We start from the raw sequence: 25,200 nt of genomic DNA on the forward strand, positions 1-25,200 counted from the left end.
AAGGATAGTCGCTGAAGAAGAATCAAGAATTTAAAGTCACTTTAGTTAGGCCTACTGTAAAACATGGGGCTGACAGCGTCTGTCTGGGGCAGTATGTCCATATTCGAACCAGCGGCATTGGTGTTCATCGGCGGTATTACGGACAAATCTGTACACCACAACATACTAAAAATCAACTTAGGGAAAAGTGCTGGACAAATGTTAACATCAAACACGTTAATTTTTTACCAGCACAGTGCCCATAAACGTTAGGCTCTCATTGAGCAAGTATTTGGTGTACAGCTGCCCGAAAGTATTACAACCACCACCTCAGTCACCAAACAGTCTTATCCAGAGTGTGTTGGGAGGACTAGAGGGTCGAATTAGAAGACATCAGTATCTTCCAAAGAAACTTTGAAACTTCGCTAAAAAGAAGAATGGGATGGTCCACGTACTATTTAGGAAATATCATTAGCGGTATGCTGCAGCGTTTGAAAGAAGTGATACAACAGAATGCCTATCCGACAAGATAGTAACATATTGTCAAGAAATCATTAGTTCTGTAAAATGTCCGAATATTAAAATGACGTGAAAACATGACCGGGCCTTATTTAAATCGTATTATTAAAAAAAATTTGAAAATTATGTTAACAAACCCTATGCTGTTATTAAAAACACATATAAGTTGGTATAACACTTGGTACTGTTTGTGTTTGTTTTGTTAAGAACAAAGTTACGATACTACAAAGTAAAAATTTCATAGTGTCTGAATATTAACGTTACTCCCTAGATACGCGTGAGTCACATGACTGACATCGGTGTACTGTCAGAGAATTGAGGAACTACAAGTAGTTTACGGAAGATCGACATTACACACGTACGATTCTTATCGAAATACAAGACTTGTCTAATCGAATTTGAGATATCGAACATAAAAAACGAAATGCAACATTTTAAAGCGGTTTTGTGGTGCTGGCAGTGTTTCCATGTAGTGTACTAGCAGCTACAGAATATGTTTTTCTGACTTATGATCAACTGGATATTTCTTGATGTAAGGAAGAAACATCTTAAAATGGCAAACAAATGCAGTGATTAGTATCCACATTAGGGGAACTTTTGTAAACGATTTTTCGCAACATGAAGCACATAATGTTGATGGATGCGGGAAAAGTAAAGTGACGCAGCAGTCAAACATGAAATGTAACAGGTTGGCGCATAAATTCGTAGCGATTTTCCATGATTTTAATAAACACAACAGATACACATAACAAAGGCTTTAGCCAGCATTTATATATCGTCCTTCAGCGTTTACAGCCGTCTGCCATCTGGGATAAATTTTCCGAGTCCACGACTGTAGTACTCGCTTGGCATTGAGCCCTGTTCGGAGGGCATTTTCATCCAGAGAGGAAGTTCTTTGAAGGTGGTGTCGATAGAGAACGGAAAATGCTAATATCTAAGGGCTTAAGAGCAGGTAAATAAGCGGGTGAGGAATGACTTCCCAACACATCTCCAGTATTGCGCTTTTTGTCAGTCTAGCAGAAAGCAGGCGACTATTATCCTGGAGTAACATCGCTTCACGCTGTCTTCCTGGTCGTTATTCTTGAGCTGCGTCGGTAAGACTTCTCAGTTGTTGGCAGAAAACATCAGCAGTGAAGGTTACATCTCAGAGAAGCAGCTCGTAGTACACCACACCGTCGCTGTTCCATCCTTTATTTGGGCTCAATCAATCCCTTCTTTTCCCTATGTAAGTACAAAGACACTCTTTCTCGTCACCAGTAACGACAAAGGATAGGAATGGTCGGTGTTGTTCAAGAGTCATTTTATGACGAGCAAGCAGAGATGCAATACATGGGATTTTCGCTTAGAACATGCGGTACCAATACACCCGATTTTTGAACCTTCCCCATTGCATGAAAATGTCGCACGATATTGGAATGATCGGGGTCATCATATTCTGCAGTTATCGAGTACACTGACGTGCATCATTGTGAATTAAGGCGTTGAAACGATCTTCATCAAACCCCCAAGTTCTTCCTAATTGTCGACAGTCACTAACGTCAAAACGATCCTTCTTCAAACCATTTTCTTGGCATGCTCTGTCCAGTTTGGTAATCCCCCCACACGGTGCAAAGTATCTGGCTGCCTCTGCTGCTGCTGCCACCACTTTACTGAATTCATACAGAAGAAAAAGTGGGAAATGTGCCGATATCTCCACTTGGCCCTCCGTTTCCTAGCGTCTATAGCTTCATACACTGCCGCCAAATGTTAGAATGACATTTTATAGACTCAGTCATCAACAGTGAACTACAAATAAAAAACGGCAATCGCTAAATAAACCCATAGCAACCAGAATACCAAGGCAAAGTATTCCGGTTTGCTATGGGTTTATTTAGCGAAAAACCTTAACAAAGGGATGTCCTCAAGGTTCCGTTTTAGGTCCCCCATTCAGGGACATCCACATGGAGCGACTTTTGGACAACTTGCAATAGAGTGAAGAGGTGCTAGAAGTGATAGCCTTTGCCGATAACTTCCTTCTGTTGGTTGGCGGCCGGAGCATTGAACCGAAAAGAGAAAGGGCCATGACATAATTGCAACTATGGTGCCGAAATACAAAAATGACTATTTCACCAACAAAATCAACCTAGCTTTTGCTGAAAGGACAGCTAGTAAGAAATCCTAGAGTGAAAATTGGGTGCTCACCAATTTTTAGGCGACGTGAGACATTCTATTTTGGAGTTATCATCGATGAATGGTGGAACTTCGGAAAGCACATTGAATCCGTAACCCAAAGAGCATTACAAGTACTCAATAATAGGACACAAAAGATTTCACCTACCCCGACCCAGCTGATAAAACTGTACCATAATAGTATACTAACTCCAATAGTGTGTTACGGCCCCTGATTCTGGGCACACAGGCTCACTAGGGTGGTGCCCGCCATGACAGCGAGAAGAGTACAGAGGAACAAGCTGTTAAGATCTGTGGGGGTGCCCTATTAGTGATAATGTGGCTCTGTCCTCTGGACATCAAAATTAGGGAGCAAGCAGCATGGTACTGGGCTAAGAAAGGAGAATATAGAAAACATTCTAGGAGTTCGGGCTAGGGACAAGGATGAGATAAAGGAAAGGGGAGAAGATCTGTGACAGGAATTATGGGAAATGGATGAATCTGACAAAAGAACCTTCAAACTCTTACCAAATGTAAAAGAAAGGTTAGGCATGAGGTATTTCGAGCCAACCCGGGGTTTAATTCATTTTCTCACTGGTCATGGGCCCTGTCCGACATACCTACGCCGGTTTGGGAAGAGGGCTTCGCCTGGGCGTGACTGAGCCGCATCGGAGGGTATTCCCGACCATGTGGTTTACGAATGCCCCCTTTTCGATGATGTAGCAGTTACATTACGACAACAACTACCAAACAACGATACATACGACTTGCTGAGACACGAAGACACTTTCGGAACCTTGAATAACCTGGTTTACGAGTTATCACGTAAAGTTCTGACAGCATATCTGAGGGACATTCGTGATTAAAAACAAACTATTGAACGTGTCCTAGTACCCTAATCCTGTACCGCCTGTGCGTGGACAGGTCGACTCGAATGTTGGAATCCGACAAGTGCAGAGCTAGGGCGACTGGGGTACATTAACTTCACGAAAATGACAGCACCGGACTTGGCGTAGGTTAGTTAGTAGTTAGTAGGATTTAGAAGTAGATACCAAATTAGGAACCTACAGCGACTAATAATTTTGGCGTGCCTAGAGTCAGGGGCACGCTCATCAGGATTAGCTCGATGAGCAAGGCATTGCAGTAGGTTTATATCCACACTGACACACCTGTAACGCTGCAGGCAGTTGGGATTACTAACAAGTAGGTAGTAGTGTGTATATCTTAACATAAATCTTAAGTTTGCCTATTAACCTGTACTGTCTATGCTGTCTGTAGTTTACAAGTTAAATGTAATTGGCTGCAAATAACCACATTGTATCACTTAGTACTCACCAATTCACTAAGGTGGTGGATTATATTTGTATAATTACAATGCATTGTAAATAAATATTTTAAAAAAGCGGAATACCAACAAGCAAAACAAAAACTCTACAACTTATGGACCAACCTTATATTGTCGTATACGTTTAGCAGTCAGTCACTGAGACTATCCAATGGAGGACTCTGAATCAGACACAAGACCTTGATGCTTGTATCGCGATCGTCAAAATTCCGGCAAGATATAACTCGACAAACAAATAAATTTTTAGAATCATGTACCAAAACCAAAATGGTTCAAATGGCTCTGAGCACTGTGGAATTTAACATCTGAAGTCATCAGTCGCCTAGAACTTAGAACTACCTAAACATAACTAACCTAAGGACATCACGCACATTCATGCCCGAGGCAGGATTCGGACCTGCGACCCTAGCGGTGGCGCGGTTCCAGACCGAAGCGCCTAGAACCGCTCGGCCACACCGACCGGCTGTACCCAAACCAGTTTTTAGATATTTAACGCTGTGAGGAAACGTGACACACTTGACTGCTTCTCTGATTTCTCCTAAGGAGGCACTCAGACAGTGCAACCTTCTTATTTAACACCTTCCTTCATCGTCAATTTATACTACTATATAATTATATTCTAATGTTATACTATTGTAGCCAAACTACTCAGTCTTAACGCTGGTGAAGTCGGATAACCTCCTCGCTTAGCCGTTCTTGGGCACTTGTACACTTATGAAACGTACCGTATGCTTTCAGAATTTTTAGTTACGTTGTACTTTCACATATAGAGGTAGATCGCATCTAAGGAGTATCCGTGAAACTAACAACATTATTGAAGGAAAGCTACTGGTAATTAACACAGCTTTGCATGTCTTAGTATCTTGTCGGACAAATGTTCGTACTTGAACATTACGGTATGGCGGTCTGCTTGTATCCTAAATATCAGATGGGAAATGGTCATGACGAGCTGCGCTTGGCGATGCGCTCTTCCACTGAGATAAGTCTTTGTAATGGGGGCGATATATCAGGAAGTCCAAATTGAATACCGGTCTGGAGCTAAAGCCGCATAGTGCACGCTGGGCCGAACAATAACACGTTGCGAAACTCCCTTCTTTTTACTCGCCGAGCGTGAGTCGGCTGTATATGCCAGGAGGCTTTCCCGTTATCGTTTTGTTGTTCCTGTCTTGCCTCTTTGCATACAGAGTGTCCTTGTAACTGTTCGCGCTCCTGCGCTAACGTTTGAGCCTGACAATGCTCAAGCGTACAAAAACTCGCACAGGTGGATATGATGCACAGTGACAAGTTTTATTAATAAATTACTATTTGTGCGAGTCGTAGCTTAACGTGCTTAATTCAGTTCAATCTCGTTGCGTATATATAACTGAACAAAGCGAATGAAATAAGGCGTATGCTTTTATCATTTTACCAATTTTTTTCTTGCCGGTACTACAGTATCTGCAACCATACATCTTTCTTACGTGTCAAGATGACAGTCTCTCCTTGCCTGCGTTACACGCAATATAACGTCATTAGCTACGTCTGTCAGAATATGTGTTCAGCTGATGACAGTCTGCTGTGTAATGGCGATGATGTATGTACATAATGATACGGTGCTAAAGAAGATACACGTACTCAACGTGACCATTCAGTCATACATTCTTCATCATCAATACTGCAACGAATACTACAGTGAGGCGCCTAAAGGCACAGAACGTTTAACTGATTTGAAGCGTGACATTTTATTTTATGTATAAGCTATTAATTTGTAATTTTACAATGAAATGAATACTCCTAGCTGCATACAGGCTTTGATATAAGTCAACGGGGACAGATGAAAACGTGTGCCCCTTGACATATATCAACGTCTCTGTGCAGCTAAGGGTATTCATTTCATTGTAATTTCATTCTAACGAGCTGCATGGTCACCGATGGTATCTGTTCTTTCGGACATGTCAGAAAGAACAGACACCATCTTCATAAATAAATTTGTAATTTTCTTTGTTATTCTGTATGTGTTCCCAATACGAAAGAGAGAAGCAAATGAGATATTCGGGGGCTAACGTTAATTTTTATGGTTCTCCTTTCAATTTACAATTATTAATCTTCTCCAAGAGTGCGATATCTGTTAGATGGGTTCCTTTTACCTATGACGACGCCATGAGCGCAAGAATACTGCATCTGGGTAGTTGCTGGCAACAAAAAATAGTAACAAACACTATTGTATAATGTTTTCTTGATGGAACCAAGTCTTTAAGTAGCATCAAAGAGAATCACCCAGTTCGAACGAGGTAGCTTTCCTGCTGTAGCCGAAACGTCTGCGTCGGATAGTCAGTGTCCAACACAGTGGACCTCGAGCTAGGCGCCATGTTGGATAGTGTTTTGTCCTCTGGTCTTACAATGGAATAGTAAAGGGTGATAATACAGATCATGACGTTTAGCCTTACCGAAGAATATATTAGGTGATCGGAATGAGAACCGGTGCGACAGAGTTCAGGATTATACGTCGATATCGTACCCCTTCATCCCAGGTAACACATCATGTTATGTTCTCTCATATCATCTCTCACAATTCTCGTTCCTATGTCTGAAACCAATTATGCTTGTCTAAGAGTCATAAAATATTAGTTTTGTAAGTTGTAGTTATCTCTCTGTCATTTCAGTACGCTAATGCCTTTCCTTATCGTAAGATATTCTTCGTGAAACCTTTCCTAGTCTGGTCGTTCATTCATGAAAATAAATGATAAATACTAGTGGTGGAGAAAGAGAAGCAGCTGTATGAATAACGAGAGATTAGACGGAGAGCCAGTCCTAAGCAAAGAATGGAAAGCTGAATGATGGAAGGAGTTTAGAAGGTCTATGCAAAGGAGATGAACTTGAAGGCACTGTTATGGAATGGGAAGAAGACATACATGAAGATGAAATGGAGGTGTGAAACTGCGAGAGGAATTTGAAAGAGGACTGGTAGAGAACCAGCCATGACAAATCTAAACCGTCGGGTGTGCAAGATGTATGAGACGGGCAAAGTATCCTCAGACTTCAAGAAGGATGTAATAAATCCACATCTAAAGAAAGCAGTACTGACAAGTGTGAATATCACCGAACTATCAGTTTAATTGGTAATGGCTGCAAAAATACTAACACTAATTATTTATAGAAAAATGGAAAAAGTGGTAGAAGTAGATCTCATGCAAGATCAGATTGGATTTCGGAAAAATGTAGGAACACACGAGGAACACTTAAGGAAAGCCAAACCTATTTTTATACCTGACTTAGAATTTTTTTAACAATGTGCACTGAATACTCTCCTTGAAATTCAGAAGGTAAGAGGGCAGAATACATGGAGTAGAAGGCTGTTTACAACCTGTTCAAAAACCAGACTCGAGGGGCATGAAAGGGAAGCGTTGGTTGAGAAAGGATTGATACACATTGCAGACTATTCCCGATGTTATTCAGTGTGCACATTGAGGAAGTGATAAAGGAAACTAAAGAAAAATTTGGATTAGGAATTACAGTTTAGAGAGAAGAAATAAAAACTGTAAGATTTGCCGATGACACTGTAATTCTGTCAGAGAGAAAGCAAAAGACCTGGAAGAACAGTTGAATCGAATCGGCAGTGTCTCGAAAGAAGAATATACACTGACACGACAAAAGTTATGGGACAGCGATATGCAGATGCGCTAGTGTCACGTACACATTGTATAAAAAGGCAATGATACGTGGAGCCGTTGGCGCCAGTCACTTTTGTGTATTCATTTAAGATCTCTACGATAGACTCTGTAGCGCGTGGCCGTGGTTTTCCTGTTTGGTCGCTTTTCGGCTATTTAATCGCACATCGCCGTGGGGAGAGGGCTGGTTTTGGCAGGATGGTTGGCGCTCCAGTGTGCAGTCTGGTTGTCGGCGGTTGCTCTTTGCGCATCCTCTGCCTCTTTCTGCCACGTGGGCTGTGGGGTTGCTGACTGAGGTGTGCGTGCTGTCGGGAGTGTATACTGCGTCTTGTGAGAGGACATTGGTGTCGCCTGGGCTGCTTAAGGATATAAACTTGTGAAAGTGGCTTTGGGGTGTATCAGACTGCAAACGGATACGCTTCAGAATCAAACGGAGGGATGTATTCAGGAAAGTCCTGCTGTGTATATGTATCTTGAAGTTCGTGCTGTTTACAGTAAACAGCTCTCCCAGTACGAGATTTTCACTCTGCAACGGAGTGTGCGCTGATATGAAACTTCCTGGCAGATTAACACTCTCTGCCGGACCGAGACTCGAACTCGGGACCTTTGCCTTTCGCAGGCAAGTGCTCTACCAACTGAGCTACCCAAGCACGACTCACGCCCCGCCCTCACAGATTCACTTGACAGAGCACTTGCCCGCGAAAGGCAAAGGTCCCGAGTTCGAGTCTCGGTCCGACACACAGTTTTAATCTGTCAGGAAGTTTCAGCTCTTCCAGTGTTTGGATGCCCAGTTTATCTGTTTCATATTGACAATTGGTCCGAAACTTACTGAATAGTGGTATGGATGTTTTGCAGGCACTTGAGAGACTCGAAAGTAGTGTATATCTAAGTGAGTGCCCCAGAACTCCGAAATACCAGCAGCTTTGATTTTCTGGCACTTCTTTCCACCTTTTGCTATTAACTGTAGTCCACCTATAGTGGCTTTCTTTGTAAAATTAAGAGACCGATAACATTGTTTTTCCTCATGTCAACATTATTTAGAATTATAAGACAGAGTATGTGTTGTGGTCTCTAAGCAATCTGAAGTGTTCTCATGGTGAAATTTAATGTATCTGGGTTCCTGTGTAAAGGGATGGTGAACTGTTTTTGTAGACAGTGACTGCAAGAGATTTAATTTGGCTGCAAAAAGTAACTGCATTCCTACTTTGAAATTTTTCTAATGTTTTAAGGATTGTGTTGTTCTGGATACTTCCCAGTTGCTGTGTGGTGTGATGTTCCTGTTTACGTGGTATAATCAGCGGAGCGCGTCGTCCGCTGTAACTGGTTGTTTAACTAGGGGAAGACGCCTTGAATTGTGACCGATAGTGCGGTCGCTATGCTTATCAGTAGACTCCATTTCATCAGCGAATTTACGCTTAATATTTTATTATTTGCTCCTGGTGAGGCTGAGGTGTCCATCTTCCTTTCTCTATCGTTCCTTTAAGCTTTCATTGAGGCTCGATCTGAGTTCTAGTTTTCACGCACCTCTGTCATTACTTGTCACTGAAATTTCGTAATACCTGAATGACGCCTTTCCTTATACTAAGTTTTTAATGTCTTATGCTGAAAGAGAAATTGTGAGTTTTTCCTGATGATATATATTTAAAGTGCGTACTGCTTCTGTGGGAATTTTTCTCAGTAAAACATTTATTGTTTGTATGGTTCTTAAGATTTACCTAAAGAAGGCTTTAAATTATTTATTGCCTGATGTGGTCTTTGACGCCAGTAGGCATTTTGTCTCTTTAGTAATATTTAACATTCTATTACAATTTGGTATATTATTCAGGGGTAACAGCAGTTGGCTGCTGTCACGCAATTGCTAAATATAATCTGTTGGAAATTATAAGCCAGAGTTTGTGTTTGATAGGTAATTATTGCCTTGTCTTTATTGAATTGAGCGTGTGCCCTACGTTTCAGGCAGTCCATCGACGGAGTGGTCATTTTTATTCAGGTGATTCATGTGGAAAGTTTTCTGACGAGATTATAACAGCACGACAGGAATTAACTGTCTGTCAACACGGAAAGGTAGTTGGAGCCAGATGGCTGGGATATTCCATTCCCGAAATCAGTGTTCCGAGATCCACAGATTCAAGAACGCGCCGAGAAAACCAAACTTCAGGCATCACTTCTCACCAAGGACCACGCAGTAGGACGTAAGATGAATGCGTTCGTTACGACAGAGCAGCGAAATTTGGGGTTAATGGGCTGACAAAGGCCTGGTCTGATGAGTCCTGATCTCAGTTGGTAAGAGCTGTGGCGCAGACCCCACAAAGCCACGCTCCCAAGTTGTCAACAAGCCACTGTGCAAGCTGGGTGTCGTTCCATAATGGTGTCGACTATGTTTACATGTAATGGACTGTGACATCTGGATGTTCGGCTACTTCAGTGATCCATGGGACACTCCTGTCCGTAAGATGTTCGATGATTTAGTATTCTGAGGTTCGCAGTGCCTAGGGTGTGCCAAGAACACCGAATTTCAGGTATTACTTCTCACTACGGACAACGCAGTGGCCGACGGCCTTCACTTGGCGAACGAGTGCAGCGGCGTTTGCGGAGAGTTGCCAGTGCTAACAGACGTGGAACGCTGCATAACCTCACAAACTGATGTGGGACGTACGATGAACGTTTTCGTTGACAGAGTATGGTGAAATTTGGCTTTATTTGGCTATTGCAGCAAACGAGCGACGCGACTGGCTTTCCTAAGTACAAGATATCGTCTGCAGCGTCTCTCCCGGACACGTGACGACATCGGTTAGATCGGAAAATCGATCTAACTCGAAAAACATAGTCTAATCAGATAAGTCCCTATTTCAGTTGGTAAGAGCTGATGATAAGCCTCGAGTGTAGCGCGGAACCCACGAAATGGTGGACCCAAGTTATTAACGAGGCACTGTGCAAGCTAATGGTAGCTTCATAAAGGTATGGGCTGCTTTTACATGGAATGGACTAGGTCCTCTGCCCCAATTGCACCGATTATTTACAAGATTAAGAAATCCACTGCTTTATCCATCCTTATTAGGTGTGGCCGAGCGGTTCTAGGCGCTACAGTTTGGAACCGTGTGACCGCTACGGTCGCAGGTTCGAATCCTGCCTCGGGCATGGATGTGTGTGATGTCCTTAATTTAGTTAAGTTTAAGTAGTTCTAAGTTCTAGGGGACTGATGACCTCAGATGTTAAGTAACATAGCGCTCAGTACCAAAAATCCTTATTAATTTCGGAGTTTGTTCTGTGATATTTTCTGAGTATTTTGATAAAACGAACGCTTGGTCTCCAGTGACTGGTTAAAGAATAATGATGTAATTATTGTTTATTTAGTTTGTAACCACATTTAACGTTGTTTATGGGAAGATACCTTCACAACAATGATAAAGTCTGTAACGACGACACAAAACACAAAGTAATCCAGCAACCCTCAAACAGATGTAAAAGTAGTGCAATAGGTTTTTCATTAGTGGGAGAACATCTCAGTACAGCTTCCTTGCGCCTTTCTTCCACTGTATTCAGTGAACCCACGGTTCGCGCGGCTCTCCTCGTCCGAGGTTCAAGTCCTCCTTCAGGCATGGTTGTGTGTGTTGTCCTTAGTGTAAGAAGTTAGATTAAGTACTGTGTAAGTCAAGGGACCGCTGTCCTCAGTAGTTTAGTCCCATAGTCCTAATTTACATAAGATGCATTTCGTCAACTCCTCCATTAGTATATCTATCAACTGCTGTGTACCACTTTCAGCTAGCAACTAACTCAGCCGGGAAGAAAACTAGAGAAATAACCGGGCAGTATGGAGTATAATCTTCGGGTAGCAGAATGATTTAAGCTTTACTGTTATCAATACGTGCCATGTATTACGTCGCAGTTTTTGCCAAAACCTTCACATAACCTATTTTTACAATAGCCAGTATACTTAATTTTTCAACGTTGTACGAAAACTTCAGTCAACATTCACTACTGCCAATTATTGCACTGCTAATTACTTCCTGTGCTCCTTTTCTTTTATTACATCCATAAAGATCTGCTATTTTCTGCAGCTCTGGGAGTTTTCTTTAGCTACATTACTTCAGGGAAGATAACTTGAGACTGGTGTGTCATACAATTGCCTCTGCTAAAATTTTTGTACATGTGTAGGAAAGGGAAACAGCAGACTCCCGTGTCTGCGCAGCGGAAGCTTAGGAGAAGGCGAACTTCATTCCATAACAACTGCGTTGTGTTAGATGCTAAAGAGAATCCCTCTGGTGAGATAAGATCTGAAGTCATATGAAAAACACGGAGCCTCAGAATGTGTGACCAGACGCTGGACGCTGCCATGCAGTGAAACAATGTTTGTTCAAATCCGAGTGACTGTATCTCTGTCTAGCTCAACAATTTTTTGGTAAAAGTCGCATTTTCTTATGAGTGCCTATGTGCAAGGCTTTTAATTGACTGGGTAGGAAATCTGTCATGAAGTTGGAGAGCTTTTATGCCTTCCTTTCTGTGTCATATATTATTGTTTAACCAAGACAAAATTGATGAGAGTAGGAATCTGTTAAAATTTTTTATAAAATTGTTATTGATTAGAGCTCGATAGGTCAGCTGCAATAGGATAGCGAAATTCGGACCCTGGGAGAAACATCAATGTTTCGTAGAGCGAAGTAAGAACACACTTTCTGCAGGGACACTTAGGAGTACACTTCCTTCAGGGATGCCGTAGAGAACGCCCTGTACTTCAGGTAGTGACCCACACCCACCCACCCACACACACACACACACACACACACACACACACACTCACTTCCTTCAGCGATACCGTGGAGAACGCCCTTTACTTTTGGCAGACACACACACACACACACACACACACACACAAAGAGCGAGAGACGCAGAGAGAGAGAGGGAGAGAGAGAGAGAGAGAGAGAGAGAGAGAGAGAGAGAGAGAGTCTCCGACTTCGAGCAAAGCACAGAGGTCGAGCTTCTACTGCAGCTGTCTTCCACATTCATACCATTTATGAGTGGTAAGCACGTGCCATCGATGCAACTCATATGGCTATGGAGATGTAGAGCTAGTCAGTGTTTCAGTGCACAGATTTAACATTCGCAGCCAACTAGTTGTTGCCATCATGCGCCTTGGCGAAAGTAAAGATTTTCAGTCTTGCTTTTCCGGTGATCTTTCTTGAAATGGGTAGCCATTTCCACAGTAACTAACCTTATCCGCGATACATTTCCATATCATACTTTCATGTTACCATCCACATTTGTCAAGGATGTAGTTGGTATTTGCTGTTTCTTGTCCACCTATTAAACGACATTCAGTGAGTAAATCATTCTGTTTGATGTCTTACAGCAAAAAAACAAATTCTTATAGTGACTCCTATTTTTCTTTCGTAATTTGATGATAAGGGCAGTCACATTTTCATGCTGAATTGAGCCACGTCTTATTATTTTCACTGAATATGACTTTACCCACTGTGCGATATTGTTTCTCCGAAATTTGCATGATCTTATGGGGAGTTTCCGTTACCTGTAGGTCACTAGGGACCAGTCGTGTAGCATATTAGGGGTAAGCTACAAAGCTCAACCGACACTTCATATATGAGTGAAGGAGCAAGTGTTTCCCAACGATATGCACTCTGCATGACATTGGCATTTGCTATTTTATGCGGATATATTTAGTGTAACACAGACAAAAGGGTAAACGAAATGGAATTAATCTCCAATGAGCCATCGGATACCAAGGGTCCCTTATACTGTAGCATACCGGTAAGACACACTGACGGAGAAAAATCGCAACACCAAGAAGGAGCTTTGTGACAAACGAAAGCTGGTAGGCGTGTGTCTAACATCTGAAGGATGATGTCTATTTAAGTCCCGTTCCAGCTCCATTAAGAGTGGCGTTAGTTGCGCCACTATGTGAGTCCAAATTAGGTTTCCTTTAAATGCCCGATGTGACGGTCATGAGCGTTATTACTTTTGAGATTGGACGAGCTGTATTGGTAGTCAATAACGCCTTTAAGGCGTCAAGGCCATTATCAGCATTTCATTGAGGCTGAACGAGGTCTTGTAAGAGGGCTACGAGAAGCTGGTGGTCCCTTCAGCTATATTGCAGAAAGATATGGCAGGAATATAGCCACTGTACACGGCTGCTTAAGAGTGCAACGGGAATTCCACTGTTAAATGCAGAGGAGAGAGCAGATAGGTGGAAAGAATACATTGAAAGCCTCTATGAGGGTGAAGATTTGTCTGATCTGATAGAAGAAGAAACAGGAGTCGATTTAGAAGAGATAGGGGATCCAGTATTAGAATCGGAATTTAAAAGAGCTTTGGAGGACTTACGGTTAAATAAGGCAGAAGGGATAGATAACATTCCATCAGAATTTCTAAAATCATTAGGGGAAGTGGCAACAAAACGACTATTCACGTTGGTGTGTAGAATATATGTGTCTGGCGACATACCATCTGACTTTCGGAAAAGCATCATCCACACAATTCCGAAGACGACAAGAGCTGACAACTGCGAGAATTATCGCAGAATCAGCTTAACAGCTCATGCATCGAAGCTGCTTACAAGAATAATATACAGAAGAATGGAAAAGAAAATTGAGAATGTGCTAGGTGACGATCAGTTTGGCTTCGGGAAAAGTAAAGGCACGAGAGAGGCAATTCTGACGTTACGGCTAATAATGGAAGCAAGGCTGAAGAAAAATCAAGACACGTTCATAGGATTTGTCGATCTTGAAAAAGCGTTCGACAATATAAAATGGTGCAAGCTGTTCGAGATTCTGAAAAAATTTGGTGTGAGCTATAGGGGGAGACGGGTCATATAAAATATGTACAACAACCAAGAGGGAATATTAAGAGTAGACGATCAAGAACGAAGTGCTCGTATTAAGAAGGGTGTAAGACAAGGCTGTAGCCTTTCGCCCCTACTCTTCAATCTGTACATCGAGGAAGCAATGATGGAAATAAAAGAAAGGTTCAGGAGTGGAATTAAAATACAAGGTGAAAGGATATCAATGATACGATTCGCTGATGACATTACTATCCTGAGTGAAAGTGAAGAAGAATTAAATGATGTGCTGAACGGAATGAACAGTCTAATGAGTACACAGTATGGTTTGAGAGTAAATCGGAGAAAGACGAAGGTAATGAGAAGTAGTAGAAATGAGAACAGCGAGAAACTTAACATCAGGATTGATGGTCACGAAGTCAATGAATTTAAGGAATTCTGCTACCTAGGCAGTAAAATAACCAATGACGGACGGAGCAAGGAGGACATCAAAAGCAGACCCGCTATAGCAAAAAAAGGCATTTCTGGCCAAGAGAAGTCTACTAATATCAAATACCGGCCTTAATTTGAGGAAGAAATTTCTGAGGATGTACGTCTGGAATACAGCATTGTATGGTAGTGAAACATGGACTGTGGGAAAACCGGAACAGAAGAGAAGATGGGTCAAATGGCTCTGAGCACTATGGGACTCAACTGCTGTGGTCATCAGTCCCCTAGAACTTAGAACTACTTAAACCTAACTAACCTAAGGACATCACATACATCCATGCCCGAGGCAGGATTCGAACCTGCGACCGTAGCAGTCGCACGGTTCCGGACTGCGCGCCTAGAACCGCGAGACCACAGCGGCCGGCGAACAGAAGAAAATCGAATCATTTTAGATGTAGTGCTACAGACAAATGTTGAAAATTAGGTGGACTGATAAGGTAAGGAATGAGGAGGTTCTTTGCAGAATCGGAGAGGAAAGGAATATGTGGAAAATACTGATAAGGATAAGGGACAGGATGATAGGACATCTTCTAAGACATGAGGGATTGACTTCCATGGTACTAGAGGGAGCTGTAGAGGGCAAAAACTGTAGAGGAAGACAGAGATTGGAATACGTCAGGCAAGGTTGCAAGTGCTACTCTAAGATGAAGAGGTTAGCACAGGGGAGGAATTCGAGGCGGGCCGCATCAAAGCAGTCAGTAGACTAATGACGCAAAAAAAAACACGACTGCTGGCAGCGATGGTCACGAGAATGTACGGTGGCAAGAAGAGTGCCCTCCGGGTAGCCACATAGCGCTACCGAGAGGCAAGGCCATCGTGTTCGGCGTAAGGCTCTGCCGCAGCGTACGGCATCTGCAGTAGCAATTCGAGTGGAAGTTGGCACCACAGTGACACACTGAACCGTTACAGATCGGTTACTTCAAGGACAACTCCACACCAGACGCCCTGTAGTGTGCATTTCACGGATCCCAACCCACCGCAATTTGCGACTTGAGTGGTGCCAAGCGAGAGGTCATACGAGAGCTGGGTGGAGGTCTGTTGTGTTTTCTGTTGGAATCTGATTCTGACTCGTTGCCAGTGATGGTCATGTGTTGCTTAAGAGGTCAGGTGAGGTCCTGCAACCAACCTGGAATCATGCTATACATACTAGGTCTGCAGCTGGAGCTATGGTCTGGAGTGCGAGTTCATCGGCAGCAGGAGCACTCTTGTGGTTATCCCACGCGCTCTAAGAGAAAAGTTGTTCGTCAGTCTGATGATTTAACCTGTTGTGCTGCCATTCACGAACCGCACTCCAGGGTATGTTTTCCAACAGGATAACGGTCGCCACCATACCCCATGCTCTACAGAATGTCGACATGTTGCCTTGGCCTGCTCGATCACCAGATCTGTCTCCAATGGAGCACGTATGAGTCATCATCAGACGACAACTGCAGCCTCTTCTACAAACAGCGTTAACAATCCCTGTACTGGCATGGAACTCCATCCCACAAACTGACATCAGGGACGTATAAAACACTGTGTAGGCACTTTGCGTGTTTACATTAAACCATCTGGCTGTTACACCGGTTATTGATGTACGAGAGGTAACTGGAAAATAAGTTTCCCTGTCGACTGTGGGCAGAGTTGTGTGATATGTGCAAAAGACGACACGGCAGGTGAACACGCACTTGCAAGACACCGATACACCAATGATTAGAGGTCTACCACGATCAAGCAGATGGTGCTGCGCAAACCGGAGGCCAGCCGGTCAGTCTTTTCCCGCAGTGTGGAGAGGAGGTGAGCTTGGGAGTCGTGGTCAAAGGCGGAAGTGAGAGCTGTTATCCGTTATGAATTGGCACGTGGACTATTAAGCACAGAAATTCATAACCGCCTTGTCGAGATGAACGGGTCAGGTGTGATGTGCAGGCAAATGGTGCGGAGATGGTGCCAGCATTTCAGAGATGGACGTCAGTAAGTGCAGGACATACCGAGACTTGGACGGACGCGCACAGGCACTACAGATGCAAATGCCTGGAAGTTGGAGGACATGATTAAAGCGAACCGACGCATCACCATCGATGGAGTAGCAGCAGGACTTGGAATCGGACATGAGCCAGCTCACAAGACCATCCACGACATTCTTCGATACAGGACGGTGTCAGCACGATGAGTGCCCCGCCAACTGACCCCGACACACATGGAACAACGCATGGCCTTCAGCCTGGAACAGCTCGTGCGTTACGATGAATTTGGCAATGACCTGTTTCGGACTGTGATGGGGGATGAAACGTGGGTCCACCATGACAACTCCGAATCGAAGGCCGCATCCATGCAGTGGAAACATCCGTCATCACCTGTCCGAAAGAAGGTCAAAAGCACTCCGTCTGCAGGTGGAGTGCTACTCACCGTTTTCTGCGAACCCAAAGGAGTTTTTCTGCTGGACTTTCTGGAGGATGCAACCATCAATGCTGCGCGGTACTGTGCCACTCTGTAAAAATTGAAAGAGGTCATTCGGAAAAAGCGAACTGGTTTGCTCACATCTGGAGTTCTGCGGTTAGATAACAATGTGAGACCACACACGGCGACGGCAGCGCAAAACCATATTGCAAGTCTTGGTTGGGAGCGCCTACACCATCCGCCTTACAATCCAGATCTCGCACCAAGTGACTTCCATCTGTTTCCAGCTTTGAAGAAGACGCTCGGCGGAAGGCGCTTTGACAGCAATTCTGATGTCAGACAAGCCGTTCAAAGCTTCTTCCATATGGAACGCCCTGATTTTTTTCTGGAAGGCTTTTTGAAGCCTATGAAGCGGTATAACAGATGTCTGAATGTACTTGGAAATTATGTAGAAAAATAAAGATGTCATATCTTCAATGTCTCATTCTCTTTTTTACCTTTCACACACAACTCTGACCACACTCGACATGGGAAACTTATTTTCCAACTCCTCCACGTACTAGCATTTGATATTTGCAATGGATTATCTCGCACTTTCTTTAAACTGTGATATTACAATGTTAATCACCTAAATACGTTACCTAGACAAATGCATTCCCAAGTCTTCATTTATATTTATATTGTTTTGATGCCGCAGTTTTCTTTCCGTCAGTGTAGAAAGCATTAGTCGGAGTCTGAGCAGTGTATTGCACCAGCGTTGACACCAGGCGAACACAGAATGTTATCATTGTAGTAATTCAACAAAGCCAGCGCAGTGGTACGAGGCAGGTTATTTTGTTGAAGCAGTGAACTCATTGGTACTGAGAAGACAGGTGCAGCGAGTCTCAAGGTGGATTTGCACACTGATAATGGCAGTAGTGTTTTAGAATATGGGAATGGTAGCGACGCGTATGCGCAACAAGCATGCCGCTGCCGACAACAGGTACTGCTCATTTTTTGTAATAGGATTATTGTGAGTTCACAGCCCAACCAAGGGGATGGGGTTGTACCAAATGAAAACGTTAAGTGGACCTGCCGGTAGAGTTCACTGGTTGAAGGGCACAGCACAGCAACAGCTGCGAGCACCGAGGCCCTACATGGACTTAGTGCCACAGTGGAGATGGCCATCCCTGGTCATCCGTAGCAGCATGGCTTACCAGCCATCGATTGCCATCGTAGGATGGACATTTCTGTGTGGTGGACATCCCCTCACCATGAAAGAGCCGTACGTCAATAGACGCTGTGGCAGATACGCCATCGTCAACAACACGCCGCTGGTGTGGGGAACGCACAGTTGGGTTACATAAGGAGACAGCTGGCGATCGATGGCGCAGCCGAGTCAGCAACGCCGAGTGTGTAGCAGGCAGTAATAATGATACAATCGACTGTTTTTAACAATCGATTGGTTTAGTCGATTGTTTTCTCGTTTGATAGTTTTTTTTCTATCTAGTGAAATCACTCTCTGCGGCCATGTTAGCTATATGAATTTTTTCACTCATGGGGTTTGAGTGGTTTCACAGAAGACTCAAACAGGTCTCCGTCGGTTGTGGCAGTTATGCGAATGTTTTAAATCACATACTCAAATGAGTGATTTCACTTGCAGTTTTTTCAACCTTTTCGGTTATACATGAACCGTGACTAGGGTTAAACAGCTTTTGAGAGACAAATAAAGTATCTTATTTCAAGGAGATGTGAATGAAAAGTATATTTCTTGATATTCAAAATACATGAATTTATTTACTGAAATATGAATTTTCGTACTTGTGGCATTAAATACCAATTTTTTGTTGGTTTTACATGTTTAATATATGGTGTTGAGCTGTACATTTGTGCTTATATAAATGAACAATCGCTTTTTATTTCTTTAAAGTCAGTACCGCCATTAGACTGTTGTTTATTTAGTGTTACATTTACACTTACACAATCATGATTTCGGCTTCAAAGCGTCATTATCAAGTGTTTTAAGTCTTATAAACTGCCTACGATTGCGTACTGTACTATTAAAGTACACTATTGGAGACATTGTCTAAGAGTCGACATTTCTGGCAGAGCCTACTGGCACTCTGAAGCCGAAATCATGATTGTGTAAGCGTAAATGTAACACTCTAAATAAACAACAGTCTAATGACGGTAATGATTGGTAAAGAAATATATTATGACTGTGGCCCCACATTATGAAAAGACTATTAAATCACTTTTTACCACATTTTTATTAGATCGGTTTCTGGAGTAGGTACTTGGTGCTATTTCCTTGTTTTCTCGTTCCAGTCGCAAATGTTTCGTGTTTAAGAACGATTGCTGCTAATGTTCCCTGTGACCTGGATTCTACCTCATTTTTACATTCGCAGTGTTTTTGCGAGATATTCAAAATGGTTCAAATGCCTCTGAGCACTATGGGACTTAACATCTATGGTCATCAGTCCCCTAGGACTTAGAACTACTAAAAGCAAACTAACCTAAGGACATCACACAACACCCAGTCATCACGAGGCAGAGAAAATCGCTGACACCGCCGGGAATAGAACCCGGGAACCCGGGCATGGGAAGCGAGAACGCCACCGCACGACCACGAGCTGCGGGCGCGAGATATTCCATGAGGAAGCAATATATTGGTTGACTCAGTTGAGGAGAAACTGAAATAAACCTTAAGTTTATCACATATTGTAATCTCATCAAAATGTTTCATATCAGTAAGAAAATTACACACGCACAGGGGCAAAAAGCAGAAAATATCTATTTAAATACAGAAAATTTTTAAAGTGAAAAAATTTTAAAATGAATTAATAAATATTAAATGATATCTCCTAGACGCATACAAATTCCTAACGTTATACAGATACTCCTGAAGGTTTGTGCTTGTGGATTCTTAATACCTATGACACTACCTGTAAAACTGAAAAAGTCGGGGGCACGTATGTAGCCTGCGACGTAATTTTCTATACAAAATATTTACCTTACAAATAAGTTTCGGAATATTCAAATGATTTTGCACTTGTGGACATAATCACACATTGCCTAAAAAACGGAATACACACTGTCGCTAAAACGAGGCAGGATTCCTTTTTTTATGTATCATTAAGGGAACTTTTGCGGTAATCTTTCTCTCTCCAATTAGAGCTGGAATACGTCTGGATTTCCCCGGATTGGTCCTAATTTTGAGGGCGTCCAGAGGAGTGCTGGAGGGATTTTTATACAACTGACCAGCGTAAACTTGGAACAATTCTTTTGTGTCTGTGGAAACTCGAGAAATTGGAAATAGTTTGTAATAAGCGTTAACTAAGATTCATTAGGCTGGTAAAAACGCGCTGTAAGAAAGCTTAGTGTATTTTAGAAACTGGAATAGGTAGACATGCGGTTTACGGTATAATGTTCACAAACACACAAAGCTTTTTTTTCCATGTTAGTCATTGCTTGGCCACCCTCCAGCAGTTGGCACAATATGTGGAATGGTTGGTACATAGCAGATCTGAGACTCACATCCAGAGGACTCACATAACATTTTTCGCTTCGAGCGGGACTTGCACAAGGATTGCATCAGAACAGCAATAGCACGCTTTAATGAGAACATCCTAGACCGGACATTGAACTGAAATATCGCTACAGGCACGGCGCACACACCTGACGTGACCATCCGACCCTTCGCCCCCGAGACTCCATCATTTGTCGTGACAGTCATGAATTTCCTAGCTCTGTCCTGAATTTCTTCGAAAGTAGTTATGGGCATCTATTTGTCTTGGATTTAACAATTATGAAACGATTTATCTCGAATTGTATATTCATTTCACCTGTATTCTTATGCTATTATTAATTGGGTTTTTCCCAAATGAGTGATGTATGGAGCAGTGACAAAACACAATTTTTCTAGAAACTACGAAAGCAGACTAGATTGAATTGTGATGAAACTTGAAATGAATGTGTTCATATTGGTTTTGAAGAATACAGACACTCTAACGATAATTTAAAGCACTGATGAATATTGTATATGTCTGCTCCCACTCCATTATCTTAGAAGTTTAAAAAATATAGATTAATGTACTTTCTGTAACAAATTAAAGTTATAGTTTGCTGCCAGCAGCACTTTTCTACCTATACCCATTTCTGAAATATATGTGATCAAAGTTGTAAAGACAATTTTGGAACGCCCTGCATTTTCCATACTTCTTTATAGAGACAATGAAAAGTAGCTGACAATGAGCCATCGCATACGCCGCGACGACACCCCGCAGGTCAGCCAAGTCAATGCCTTCAATGTCATTTGTCTTCTACTCATTCGGCTGTATAAAACTGATTTTATTTGCGTTCGTATTCCTTACAGCAAATTGGTATACGTCTGAACATGAACGTCTCTACAATGCGCTTCCACAGCTCTTGTCAGTCTCATGTGCGATTTATATCTGCTGGTCGGTTGGAGGCCTACGCCCGTAAGCGAGAATGTAACTGGGCAACATCGTAGCCGTCGATCAACTTACCGGCTGCTGACTGTCTGTGTCCGGGAAAATATTCCAATTTGACACAGCTGTCTGGGGTTTTCGAAGTTTTTGTCTGAGGTCGGCAGTTTAAGTGGTGATAGGCCTACCCCAGCGATACTTCAGGTTAACTAGTTATACATCAATGGCACCTGTCACAATTTAATCCACAACAATAAATGAATCAGTTTTAATTATGAAAAGAAAGATTACTTTATTTACTACATAATTAAATTAACATGTATACTGATTATTTCAAATTTGGCATAACCCTGAGATACGTCTTCAGTTAGGACGACCCTCTGTCAGTATACTGTAGAACTACTGCCGTTCAGCTAATGAAATTATTGCAGGCTGGTTTCACTCAGTAGAAGAGTGGTTTCACTTAAAAGAATGAACACATGGTTCAACGGACAGAAAAACTACTTATTGTTTCCAATTAAAGAGAAAGAATGAATAATTCAGTCAGTATGCAAAGTACAACGGTATCGAATCATTTCATTCGATGCTACCACTGACTGATTTCGCTCGAAAAAAATAAACGAATAATAATTAAACCGACAAGTAAAACTACAATTGACTGGCACGATAATTTTAATTCGGTTACTCCCACTGAAACGGAACTTGTTGTACCGTTCCAATGTTGTATTAAATTGCTAGCAAGCAGAAATTATTAGCAAGAGTTTCTTCTCTTGCAGGTAATACCTCAGCTGGTGTCCAAAAGGAGAGAGTGGACTAAACAGGGTTATTTATTGAGTTTTTTTTGTTGTGTACCACGTTCCCCATTTTCCTTTCTTTTATGCGGCCTGGACGGTATAAATGAGTGAGTGAGTGTGTGAACTAGCAGAAAGCTTTAGGCACAGATTGTAACATTGCATCAATGGTCATTCTAGGGTAGGGTAGTACCAACCCCCCCAAGCGTGAACAAGTTTAGCAGAGACCAAGTTTGTAGGTCAGGGCAAAGATGACACGTAGGAGCGCGTATTGGCTCTGCCAGGTTGGCGCGCCACCCCCAACACGTTTGTAAGCGGAACGGTTAGGCTAATTCTGTTGGAAGAGCACTTGTTTCTGGGTCGTGGTGCTGGACAGACGTGGAGACGCAGCTCTCGTTTTGGTAATGTTAACATAGGTATTAGATTGTCTGAAATATGCTCTGTAATGAAGTCCAGATATTGAAATTAGGTGCAAAACTACAACTGAACCCCATAAGCGAATGGATTTTCTTAATTTACTCGAATTTCAGTAGCCCTTGCGTTAGCGCGTTGTTCAGGCAAAGCACCATGTGCCTTAAGGTTACGGTCACGTTATTGCTCTGTGCTTAATGGAAATTCACTCATTCAATGAATTTTAATCTCCTCTTCCATTTACATTAAGATTTTGGTTTTTTTATTTATTTTCCATATGTTTTCTTTGTGAACTTGCTTTCGCGCCACGTGGTCGGTTGGAGCAACAGTTACATTCATAAATTGTAGTTTCGGTCTGAAAATATATTGTACACGATGAATAATCATACGATAGTGAGCGAGTGTGAAACAGGGAAGGAATAATCGTGTGTGTCCATATTTTTCTGGGTTTCTGTTGGCTACTGAAACTTGGACATGTGGGTTGAACAGCACTGAAGTGATGTTTCTTGTGCACCCCCTATAACTATTTGATTTGTTGGCGATGTTGTGCGTTAAGTAAAATACTCGGGCCACTAGGAAAAGTATCGGGTTTTAATGCCCACTGATTTGATAAAGATTTGCGAAATACCCTTCAACCCTGACCTAGTTCTGCTTGTATTGTCTTTGGGGAAGTGGTTCTGAGTAATCTATAGTAACAGAATGTAATAACCGAGGGGTTAGGTACAATTGTGCGGTTGTATAGAATTATACTGAAACCAATCCGCGCTCCTCGGTCTCATTCCATAATAGCGTGGCTAAACTGAACCATGTTAACTAGAGACCGGTTTTGATGATGTACATTGCAAGAGAAACACGACTAATTGTTGAAATAAATATCAATTAATCTGTACCCCCGACTGATTATTTACTCCTTTCATTATAAAGAATAGGTGGCAGTCAGTACCACTGTCGAATTCTGGGTCATGAAAGCAAATAAAAGCTATATAATGCCTATTAAGCCCTGTATAGGTGCCTTCTGTAGTGGTTCAAAATAAATGCGTTATCCGTTGCGTTCAAATTTGTACCGGTTTGTAGAAACCTTAAGCTAGAAATTATTAATACCCAGCAATAACTCGCAGGGGCCAGTAATTTCGTGGCCCACACGAATTTAAGAAACCATTTACTACAGACGGTAGCTTGCAGGAGCGGTAGGACATGTCAAAACGACGGTAATCTACCTACATAGGTGGCCTTTTTACCACCACCAAAACTGGAAGGTTACGTTGTACTACAATCTGGTTTTATTCAAAAGAATGAATGAGTAATCCAACAGACTGAATAGATTGTTTTCATTCGCCTGCTCCCACAGACTAATTTCACGCAAAACAATGAACGAATAATTCAGCCGATATATGTAACCGCAACAGAATGAGACGTTTGATTTCCAACAACCGAATCATTGGATTGTTTTTATTAGGTTGTTCCCAACAGCAGCAAAAGCCCAGCAGAAATCAGCGACCAGGCAGTAAATGACCCGAGTATCAAGCCACTCAAATTCGTCAGCGAGAGCACTTGTTACAATTGCATTTCTGGAGCCTCCTGGTCTCTTACCTCGCCAAAGTCACCAGCTCGCTGAATCCTGGCTGACAGGTGCCCCACCCAGCACCAGGGGGTGCCATAGTTTGGTGTCAGAATTTGCAGCGTTGTCATCACGCAGCACGGTGTGTAGAACAAAACCTACCGTGTCAGGATGGTACGGTAAGTGGTTAAATATTTGGTTATGGTTTGGCGGGTGTACTACACATGGAGCGAGATATGGTATCCATAGTGAGTTGCTTAGGACGGAAGAGTTGATTATCTGAGCGTAACGATAATTCTAGAGAGCAGTATTTGGTACCTGTAAGTTATATGCAACGTAACTTACTGCGCCTTTCCTGGAGTCAGTGCCTCTATGCTGGTATATGTACTGAAGAGCTAAAGAAATTGGCACCTACTTAATATCGTGTGGGGTCCCCGCGAGCACGCAGAAGTGCCCCCACGTGGCATGGCCTCGGATAATGTCTGACGTAGTGCTGGAGGGCCGCAGGGCTGTACATAAATCCGTAAGGGTACGAGGAGGTGTAGATCTCTTCTTAACACCACGTAGCCAGACATCCCAGATATGTTGAATATTGTTCATGTCTGGGGAGTTTGGTGGTCTGCGGAAGTGTTTAAACTCAGAAGCGTGTTCCTGGCGCCACTCTGTTGCAATTCTCGAACTGTAGGGTGTCGCACTGTCCTGCTGGAATTGCCCTAGTCC

The 25,200-nt window shown here is 42.6% G+C and overlaps 1 non-coding gene across 1 annotated transcript; it reads right to left on the minus strand.

Moving 5' to 3' along the window:
* Positions 1–8,214: 8,214 nt before the first annotated feature.
* On the minus strand, positions 8,215–8,289 carry Trnas-cga (transfer RNA serine (anticodon CGA)). Its single transcript has one exon. It is a non-coding gene; the product is annotated as a tRNA-Ser (tRNA).
* Between the last annotated feature and the right edge of the window lie 16,911 nt (positions 8,290–25,200).

Source organism: Schistocerca gregaria, chromosome 4 (assembly GCF_023897955.1).
Source record: "Schistocerca gregaria isolate iqSchGreg1 chromosome 4, iqSchGreg1.2, whole genome shotgun sequence".
NCBI classification, from domain to species: domain Eukaryota; kingdom Metazoa; phylum Arthropoda; class Insecta; order Orthoptera; family Acrididae; genus Schistocerca; species Schistocerca gregaria.